The sequence below is a fragment of the Felis catus genome, chromosome E1 (assembly GCF_018350175.1).
Source record: "Felis catus isolate Fca126 chromosome E1, F.catus_Fca126_mat1.0, whole genome shotgun sequence".
NCBI classification, from domain to species: domain Eukaryota; kingdom Metazoa; phylum Chordata; class Mammalia; order Carnivora; family Felidae; genus Felis; species Felis catus.
In genome coordinates this window covers 50,152,909-50,159,903 of record NC_058381.1, presented here as the reverse complement: position 1 = coordinate 50,159,903, position 6,995 = coordinate 50,152,909, and the positions used below count along the sequence as shown (strand labels likewise).

The 6,995-nt window shown below is 44.3% G+C and overlaps 1 long non-coding RNA gene across 1 annotated transcript; it reads right to left on the bottom strand.

Annotated features, from left to right (window-relative positions):
• Positions 1-498: 498 nt before the first annotated feature.
• On the bottom strand, positions 499-2,554 carry LOC123381835. The gene is made up of 2 exons (XR_006589304.1): positions 2,293-2,554; positions 499-679 (listed from the first exon to the last, which is right to left on the bottom strand). It is a non-coding gene; the product is annotated as an uncharacterized LOC123381835 (long non-coding RNA).
• Positions 2,555-6,995: the final 4,441 nt, after the last annotated feature.

The window sequence follows — 6,995 nt, the reverse complement described above, 5'->3', positions numbered from 1 at the left end:
TAAAAATAAGATGGCGGGTCCTTTCCTTTGCATCGTACTTTTACGACGTCATTTTGCATATTGCTTCGTACACTTGACTGAGTACTTTGACTTATTTCATTGAGTTTTTCAGCAACCATTTTGTTTTTCTAATTTGGATTCAACTTAGTTAACATAGAGTGTCCTATTGGTTTCAGGAGCAGAATTTAGTGATTCATCACTTACATATGACACCCAGTGCTCATCCCAACAAGTGTCCTCCTTAATGCCCATCACCCATTTAACCCTCCCCCCCACCCATCTCCGCTCCAACGACTCTCAGTTTATTCTCTGTATTTAAGAGTCTCTTATGGTTTGCCTCTCTCTGTTTTTATCTCACTTTGTTTTTCCTTCTAGTCCCCTGATGTTTATCTGTTTTGTTTCTTAAATTCCACATATGAGTGGATGTCATATGATATTTATCTTTCTCTGATTGACTTATTTTGCTTAGCATAATGCACTCTAGTTCCATCCACGTTGTTGCAAATGGCAAGACTTTATTCTTTTTGGTCGCCGAGTAATATTCCATGGTGTCTGTATACCACATCTTCTTTTCCCATTCGTCCGTGAGATTGCTTTGATCGCATCTTACAAATGGTCAGATGAAGCCCAGAGAGCTTAAGGAATCCTCTCAAGGTCACATGCCCAGAAATGATGGCATCTATTAAAATAAAATTTGAATTTTAAGGTTTCTAATTGACTTATTCTCTGGATATCAACATACATGGAAAAAATAGTGGATTCTGGAATTCAGTAGACTTTGGCACAAATCCTCATTCCTCCTCTTATGTACGACTTTACACCAGTGACTCTGATCTCCAACTCCTCATTATTCAAACAGGCAAGTCATACTTACATCACAAGTTTTCGCAATAAGTGCGTTTTAAATAACTATGTAATTAATTACACTTTCAATTATTACATTTTTCAAGATATTATATTATGGATACACCCATGCATACTGTGTATCATCTGGTATGTATGCGTGTTATCAATATCTGCACATATGGAAGTGTGTGTGTGTGTGTGTGTGTGTGTGTGTGTGTGATCCAATACTGTGACTGTTTCACGCAGACGCCCATTAAAGGTAGGTTCCCCTTTTCCCTTCTGGATAAGATCAGTTAGAAGAAAAACCACTCAGCAGCTGCCTGTGATACTTCCAGATCTCCTCAAACCTTTTCAGCATGAAGACATTCGCCGGGATCCCTGGGTGTTTTTATTCTTTCCCCAGATTGTCTACTTGTCTGGTTCTCTGTTGCCCTATCACACGGAGACGTCCCAGACTTGTTCTATTACATAATGAAAGAAACCCCGCTACTTTGGACTTAGTGCAAAGCCCGCTGCAACGCTCGCATTCAATATGCTTTGGTTGAATGACTAAACACATGAATGAGGTTATCTAGGCATCTAGAGAAGTATACGAGCTAAGAAATTCGTGAGGATTCTTTTCTCTACATATGTGAAGTCATTTCCATTGGAGCTAATAGTTTCTTTCAAGAAGTACTACTTGGGAAACCCGCTTTAATGCATAGGGAGTAATAATATTGAATCTTCATATTGATCATCTTATACAAGGAGCTATTTTTTAAGTAGAAGAAAAATTTACTGTTTTCGTTTAAGCGTCTCTCATTCTCTTTATTCTCTTTTTTTAATATTTATTTATTTATTCATTTATTTATTTTGAGAAAGAGAGAGAGAACATGAGTGGGGCAAGACAGATAGAAAGAGAGAGAGAGAGAGAGAATCCCATGCAGGTTCCATACTGTCAGCGCAGAGCCCAATGTGGGGCTCGAACTCACCAACCATGAGATCCTGACATGTGCCAAAATCTAGAGTTGGATGCTTAACCGACTGAGCCACCCAGGGGCCCAATCTCTCTCTCTCTTTTTTTGTTTGTCTGTTTATTTATTTATTTTGAGAGAAAGAGGGAGAGAATGTGAGTAGGGGAGGGGCAGAGAGAGAGGGAGAGAGAGAATCCCAAGGAGGCTTTGCACTGTCATCAGAGCCCGACATGGGGCTCTGTCTCACAAACCTTGAGATCATGACCTGAGCCAAAATCAAGAGTCGGACGCTTACCTGACTGAGCCCCAGGTGCCCCTGTTCTCTCTCTTTTTCAAAATAAAGAGGATGGAAGCAAACATCAGCCTTTCTCTGTCCACATAATTACGACTCTTGAGTTTGTGAATTACATGAAGTTGTGTCGTGCCTAAGTCTTTGTGTTTAAATCGGAATCCATTTCTCTACCAAGACAAGAACCAATGATCCCCAACTTACGCTTGTAGGACCAGCCCACGGGCAGAGGGCATCATCTCGCGGGACGGATGTGTGCACTCTTGTAGACCCCGCACTCGTAGCTGCTTCCCCAGTTGAGCAACGGCTGCTCTGTAAACCTCTTGTCAGGGGGTCCTTCCGTAGTCTCTTAGCACACGGTGTCCCGTGGGAAAGCGGTGTCTCCTCCAGCATCCTTCTGCCTGTTCCTCCCTGAAGAAGGCTGGAGTCCCACAAAGCTCCAGTTTGGAACCTCTCCACGGATGGAGCATCTTTGGGGAGAGAAAGAAATATGGTGCCAGATAAGCATGGCCTCAAGGCACAAGGGCGCACTGGGGGGTGGGGGAGGGAAGGGGACGCGGGTGGCCTTCCTATGCGTAGCTGAAATGGTGAATTTGGAATTAAGACACCAAAATTCTAGGTCCAGTTCTATCGTTAACTGAAAACTTCCTCCTCTGTATTTAGAAAAAAAAAAAAAAAAAACACATCTTCTAACCCCAGGGTTTTAAGCGACATCGGAGGGAGTCACCACCACCCGGTGCAGTAGGCTTAGGTTTCTTGGGTTGTTTCAACAGCCTGATGCGGACAGTTGGAGATGAAGTAAAATGACACGGACCAGGCCTGGTCTCGTTGTTTCACTGTTTGGAGCCTTCGCGCCCTGTCACAGAGGGTCATGTCCTGACTTTGCATCTTTCTGAAAGGCTGAGCTTCCTGATGAGATGCTCTAGTGTCTTCAGATGCTGTGATTATGGTGATGGGTTGAGGCCAGTGGTTATTGGGTAACTGCCGGAAGCCAGAAGCTGCCCGGTGAGGCCCTTCTCCCTCACTCTGCGACTGGAGAACGGGGCGGAAACCTTCAAATATCAACAACCGGGTACATCGGAGGAGTGGCTGATCATAATGGGTGCTTGGGTGGATGCATAATGGCTGCATGATGGGTGCAGGTGCTCCCTGGTAAGCAGCCAGCAGAAACTCCCGGGGCATCTGGTGGCAAGAAACAGAAACTCACTCCAGCTAGCTCACAAAGTGGGGAAAGGATTTGAGGGTGTCCACGGGCATTGCTTGCCATCTGTGAAACATGACCCCCATCCCCGGGGCGCGGGTACTGGAGCCTGGGGAGCCGTCAGGAACTCGGGCAACTTCTCTATGTCCCCCCCTCGGCGGGGCCGTGTGTGACCTTGTTTTTGCTGCACTGCCTCACGGCCCTTGTTTTGGGGCCAGCTTCTGTAGTCACTCACTCACCTGCACGGCACCTCATGACTCTCGTCTCGAGCTGCAGCGCGTGACCTTTCCGTTCCCCCAACCAGGGCTAATTGCTTCAGTTTCTGCGCCTCAGTTTCCAATTTCTAGCGTTTATTTATTATTGAGAGACAGAGAGAGAGAGACAGAGCATGAGCATGGGGAGGGCCTGAGAGAGGGGGAGACACAGAATCCGAGGTGGGCTCCAGGCCCCGAGCTGTCCGCCCAGAGCCCGACGCGGGGCTCGAACTCGCGCACCGCGAGATCAGGACCTGAGCCGAAGTCGGACGCTTAACCAGAGGAGCCACCCAGGCGCCCCTCCAATTTCTAAAGCTCTCTGAGATTACCCATCTAATTTGGCTGTCTCCCCACAACCTGAACCCTATCAAAATGACCACATCAAAGGGTGGTCTTCTCGCATGTATACACAGTCTCTGTGTTGTAACTCACTAATTTAAACACTGCACAGAACAAAATATAAACAGGCGTACTCAAGGCATGTTTAAAGTGTAGTTTATTACACAGAATATATGTTCATTTTAGAGAAATTAGAAAGCACAAAGGAAGATATAAATAACCCATAATCTAGGAAATTCTATGTATCTCCTTTGCATGTGTAAATATAGATGCTATTTTTACAACATGAAATTACATTATTACGCTTATTGTTTTGTGACCTCTTGTTACTCAAGCACCTATGACGAGCGTCTTTCAACTTGTCATCCTTTCAAATTAAAGAAAACGGAGATTTTGATCCGGGGATGTCAGTTCATATTTACTGAACATCTTACTCGTGTTTTTCTACCTCCTTCAGCGCCTTGAGCTTATTGAAACTTCACAGGGGCACAAAACAGGAAGCATTATGATCCCTCTTTTGTAGATGAGAACTCAAGGCACAGAAAGGTTAAGTCACTTCCCCAGCGCCATTCAGATGGAGAGTATTAGCTCCACGCCATCAAACAAGAGAGCCACATTCTTTTTTTTTTTAATTTCTGTTTAAGTTTGTTTTGAGAGAGAGAAAGAGAGACAGGGGAGGGGCACACAAGCAGGGGAGGGGCAGAGAGAAGGAGAGGCAGAATCCCAAGCGGCCCCCAGGCCATCGCCACAGAACTTGATGCGGAGCTCGAACCCAGGGACTGTGAGATCAGGACCTGAGCTGAGATCAAGAGTGGGACATTTACCCAACGGTGCCACCCCGGGCTCCCCAGAGCCACACTCTTAACCGCTACATCATAGCAATTCCGCACACAAGTTCTAGTCTTTCCTGGCACAGAGTTTTGGGGACAGGAAAGAGAGACCAGGCAAGAGCCACGGAGGAGAGTATAAGAGAAAGACAGAGGATGCCTGGGTGGCGCAGTCGGTTGAGCGTCCGACTTCAGCCAGGTCACGATCTCGCGATCCGTGAGTTCGAGCCCCGCGTCAGGCTGTGGGCTGATGGCTCGGAGCCTGGAGCCTGTTTCCGATTCTGTGTCTCCCTCTCTCTCTGCCCCTCCCCCATTCATGCTCTGTCTCTCTCTGTCCCAAAAATAAATAAACGTTCAAAAAAAAAAAAAAAAAAAGAGAAAGACAGAGCTCAGTTTATTAAATTCCATCACCAGAGGAGACGGACCTCAGTGGTCTTGGATCTCCACTAAACTCAGGGACGTTTTATGTTCCTTTCCACCAATATATGTGTGTGGCTGACAAGTGACCAAATAAAAGCATCCTGGTTTCTGGAGAAACTGGTGTGTTTATCCATGTGTGGGATATTTCAACTCCTGGACACGCCGGGGAGTCCAAGGGTTTCCCTGGAAAAAAATGAAGTCATCCAAGTTGAGTCTGTTGGTAAGACTACTATAGAAATAGAATATATAGACTTAGAATTCCAAAGACTTAGAGGCAGGGAATAATCAGACTGAAGACAATTTTCTTAACTAAAATGTCAAAAACAAGGCAGGGGAAAGGGGCAGAGAGCAAAGAAAAAGTATAATAAATAGAAAAAAGAACATGGCAAACAATCCAAATAGAACTTCATCAGTATACAGATACATGGATTGCACTAGAAAAGTTCTGATCGAAATAAAGATGTTCTTACCATATAAATGTCAGGTGGAAGAAACTTTAAAGGATGTTATGTAAGGACAAGGAAGGTTAGCACATAATAAATTAGAAAAATATAAGAAACCAGACACAGCAAACGTCAGCCACGTAGCCTCAAAATACTAGGTTGAGCCATATGAAACTGTCAATATTTGATGGATGTACGAAAGCGTGATTTCATATGAAGTAAAAGTAAAGTAAAAGTGATATCATAATAGACTTAGGAAAAATTGAATTTCCTAAAGTATGATTTTAACATTCGTCTGTTACAACATGATTGATCACGTGATCAAAAGATTGATAATGATGTTGGATATTTGAATAGCATGAGTAAGATACTTTATAAAATCCACATGTTTAGAACTTTATCTCAACTCCTAGATAATCTGCGTTCCTTTCAAATTTACAGGGAATACTTCCAAAAACTGAGCACATGCTAGGCCATGAAGGGCATCTCAAATAATATCAAAGCATTGATAAAGCATATGGACCCTATCGTCTGACCACAAGTCAAGAAGATAAGAAATCAATTCTGCCCTACCTACAACCCCCAGCCCCCACCCCACCAAAACAAAAAACAACAGTTAGGACTACCCTTGTATGTTTGGAAACTTAGTGATTCTCAATTCTTCATGGGTCGAAGAGGAAATCCTGACAGAAGTTAGAAATAATGCCAAGCTGATTTGTCACGGTCTGATTTTTCCCATTTTATTCAGTTGCTGTGATTTCACATCTGTCAATGCCAGGAATACTGATACGGTAGCCGTCGGGAACCAAAAAGCCTGGGTGTCAGTGGCAAAAACTATAAAGTCTTAAACAGTTTCTTTATTGCACCCATTTGTCCACAGATCTTGTGTCTCGATTTGATTTGGTATTTCCTCCATTTTATTCCCTGGGATTCATCCAAGAAGCCCCCTTTCCTTCATGGTTGAAAAGCCCACAGATGCATCATCCTGTGTTGAATGCTTCTCAAGTGACCCCAAAGCTGTCATCACCGGAGGCTTTTCTGCCAACCGTGGGGATTGCTGAGAAGACACCCTTGGGAGTATTTACACAGACAACCAAAGGACATCTCAAAATATCAGCTGCTTCCACCTCTCACAAACAAGCTTCCCAATCCATAATATCACGTCCAGATCAACCCTGGTCCGCCATTTTGCTGAAAGAAATAGGCGTCTCCCCTGCTCATGGATGTGGGCAGATCTGTGTCTCTTTAGAGTTCCAAGCCCATGGAGGTACATGAATAGGCAATTATTTAGAACAGCACCTGCTTCCAGGTCAGGGAGATACCCATAAGAACAGGGGGATGTATTTTGCTTCACAACGCACTCCCCGACCCAAGTAAAACGCGTCCTTAAAATGGCACGTGCATTAGAACACAAAAGGGAAAA